Here is a 3,670-nt window from a genome sequence, read left to right on the forward strand (position 1 = left end):
TTCTCCTATCCGACCTCGGGAAACTCCCCCAGCCTCCATGGTGTTAATCGCCAGAATCTGATGAAATTCCCTCTGTAAACCTCTCCCCACCCTCACCCTCCTTTGGTGGGGGAAGCTCCGTCCCCTGACCCAGGGTCTCTGACCCTCTTGACCCTGCTTACAATGAATCAGCACGGGAGGTTTCCTGCTGCCTCACACACCCCCCCACCCACACCCTCCCCCCCCACCCACCCCCCCCACACACCCACACCCTCCCCCCCACCCCACCACCACCCACCCCCCCCACACACCCACACCCTCCCCCCCCCCACCCCCCACACACACCCACACCCTCCCCCCACCCACCCCCCCCACACACACCCACACCCTCCCCCCCACCCCCCCACACCCTCCTCCCCCCACCCCCCCCACACACACCCACACCCTCCCCCCCCCCCACCCCCCCACACACACACGCCCTCCCCCCCCACCCCCCCCACACACCCACACCCTCCCCCCCCCCACACACCCACACCCTCCCCCCCCAACCCCCCCACACACCCACACCCTCCCACCCCCACCCCCCCCCACACACCCACACCCTCCCCCCCCCACCCCCCCCACACACCCACACCCTCCCCCCCACACACACCCACACCCTCCCCCCCCAACCCCCCCACACACCCACACCCTCCCACCCCCACCCCCCCCCACACACCCACACCCTCCCCCCCACCCACCCCCCCCACACACCCACACCCTCCCCCCCCCACCCCCCACACACACCCACACCCTCCCCCCCACCCCCCCACACCCTCCTCCCCCCACCCCCCCCACACACACCCACACCCTCCCCCCCCCCACCCCCCCACACACACACGCCCTCCCCCCCCACCCCCCCCACACACCCACACCCTCCCCCCCCCCACACACCCACACCCTCCCCCCCCAACCCCCCCACACACCCACACCCTCCCCCCCCACCCCCCCCACACACCCACACCCTCCCCCCCCCCACACACCCACACCCTCCCCCCCCAACCCCCCCCACACACCCACACCCTCCCACCCCCACCCCCCCCCACACACCCACACCCTCCCCCCCCACCCCCCCCACACACCCTCCCCCCCCACCCACCCCCACACACCCACACCCTCCCCCCCCACCCCCCCCACACACCCTCCCCCCCCCACCCCCCCCCACACACCCACACCCTCCCCCCCCACCCCCCCCACACACCCTCCCCCCCCCACCCACCCCCACACACCCACACCCTCCCCCCCCACCCCCCCCCACACACCCTCCCCCCCCACCCCCCCCCACACACCCACACCCTCCCCCCCCACCCCCCCCACACACACCCACACCCTCCCCCCCCACCCCCCCCACACACACCCCCCCCCCTCACCCTCTCCCCCTCCCCCATTTCCCGCTCTCTCTCTCTCTCTCTCCCCGCCGGTCGCTGCGCCCTCTGCTGGGCTGACGGGGTTAAGTGAGCTGCCGGCGGCCTGTGGATCCGGGCCGCCCCAGTGGCCTAATGGATAAGGCACTGGCCTCCTAAGCCAGGGATTGTGGGTTCGAGTCCCATCTGGGGTGAGGAATCCTTTTCACTGCCTCAACTTCATTCATTTTAAACATCCCCCCTGTCTCCCTCCCCCTGAAACATCAAACCCTTCTCATTATCTTTTAAAAAAATTAATTGACAAACACAAAATATATATTCATTCTCTCTCGCCCCAGTGTCTGAGTCTCTGGCTGTTCACAATGGGAATGATCAGATAGACAAAATCCTCAAATCCCCTTCACTGGGTAACCGGGATAATCTGGAGAGAGCTGATTAATAACAGGGAATGCTCAGGAAATATTGTGTTCCTGTCAACAGCAAACTCTAATCGCCTTCCTCCTCCCAGCCCCCCCATCCATAACATAAGAACATAAGAAATAGGAGCAGGAGTCGGCCATTCAGCCCCTCGAGCCTGCCCCGCCATTCAATAAGATCATGGCTGATCTGAAGTGGATCAGTTCCACTTTCCCGCTTTCTCCCCTTAATTCCCCTGTCTATCAGAAACCTATCTACCCGTGACTTAAATATATTGAGCGAGGCAGCCCCCACCACTTCAACGGGCAGAGAATTCCAGAGATTCACCACCCTTTGAGTGAAGAAGTTCCTCCTCAACTCCGATCTAAACTGCACCCCCCTCCCTATCTTGAGGCTGTGCCCTCTAGTCCTGCTGTCCTTTCTAAGCAGGAAGAATCTCTCTACCTCTACCCTATCCATCCCCTTCATTATCTTATACGTCTCTATAAGATCTCCCCTCATCCTTCTAAACTCTAATGAGTACAGACCCAAGTCCATTGACTCTATCTACACTTCCCATTGCCTCGGGAAAAGCAGCCGGCCTAATCAAGGACCCCCACACACCCCAGACATTCTCTCTTCCACCTTCTTCCATTGGGAAAAAGATACAAAAGTCTGAGGTCATGTACCAACCGACTCAAGAACAGTTTCTTCCCTGCTGCCATCAGACTTTTGAATGGATTTACCTTGCATTAAGTTGATCTTTCTCTACACCCTAGACTGTAACACTACATTCTACACCCTCTCCTTTCCTTCTCTATGAACGGTATGTTTTAGTCTGCATTGTGCACAAGAAACAATACTTTCCACTGTAAATACATGTGACAATAGTGAATCAAATCAAAACCCTCACTGCGCTGCAGTCTTGATTTAAACATAGAACAGAAAAAAACTGCAGCACAAACAGGCCCTTTGGCCCACAAGTTGTGCCGCTGATATCCCTACCTACTCATCTTTCTAATTTAGTCTCAATTCCTCAATTTGGAACGTGTGAAGTCTTTCCAAATCCAACTTGGCATCAACTCCAGTAGCAATGATTCACATTTCTCTAGGGCCCTGAAAGAGATAAATACTAACCCCAAAAAAACCCAAAAGCAGCAATATTCAGGGACAAGGAGCATCTTAAAGGTGAGAAAAGGGATATTGAGAGCAAGTGGGAAAGTGAAACGTAGGGAAGACGTTCAAGACTCTGGGACAGACTGGGATTTAGGGGAATAGCAGGGTGAAAAAGATTCTTGTCCTCATTTTCAAATCCCCCGTGGCCATGTCCCTCCCTGTCTTTTTAATATCTTCCAGCCCTTCAACTCTCCAAAATATCTGCCCTCCTCGAATTCTGGCCTTTTGAGTGTTGCACAGTAAAAAGTCTGACAACACCAGGTTTTAGTTCAACCGATTTATTTGATAGTAAACTCACAAGCTTTCGAGGTTTCCCCTCTTCGTCAGGTGAATGGAGAGTTCTGGCCTCGGACAGAGCATATAAAGCACAGACAGTTTAGAGATTACTGATTCTGAGTGTTCCCAGTTGGTCCACAATTGTTGGCTTTCAGCTGCTTGGATCCCTCCCCGTAACTCTCCATCTCACTTCCCTCTGTTAACATACTCCCTCCTTTAAACCTACCTCTCTGACCAAACTACTGGACATCCAACCAAATCTTTTCTTCTTAGTTTCCTTTATAATATTGCAGTGAAACATCTTGGGGCATGTGATTATATATTGGCCTATTAAGGATATATTGGCCTTGGAGGGAGTGCAGAGGAGGTTCACTAGGCTGATACCGGAGATGAGGGGGTTGGACTATGAAGAGAGATTGAATAGACTGGGTCTGTACTCG

The 3,670-nt window shown here is 56.8% G+C and overlaps 1 non-coding gene across 1 annotated transcript; it reads left to right on the plus strand.

The window, feature by feature from the left end:
* The first annotated feature begins 1,503 nt into the window (after nucleotides 1–1,503).
* Nucleotides 1,504–1,576, plus strand: trnar-ccu (transfer RNA arginine (anticodon CCU)). The gene has a single exon. It is a non-coding gene; the product is annotated as a tRNA-Arg (tRNA).
* Nucleotides 1,577–3,670: the final 2,094 nt, after the last annotated feature.

The sequence above is a fragment of the Carcharhinus amblyrhynchos genome, chromosome 20, assembly GCF_965287045.1.
Source record: "Carcharhinus amblyrhynchos chromosome 20, sCarAmb.v2.hapA, whole genome shotgun sequence".
Classification (NCBI taxonomy): domain Eukaryota; kingdom Metazoa; phylum Chordata; class Chondrichthyes; order Carcharhiniformes; family Carcharhinidae; genus Carcharhinus; species Carcharhinus amblyrhynchos.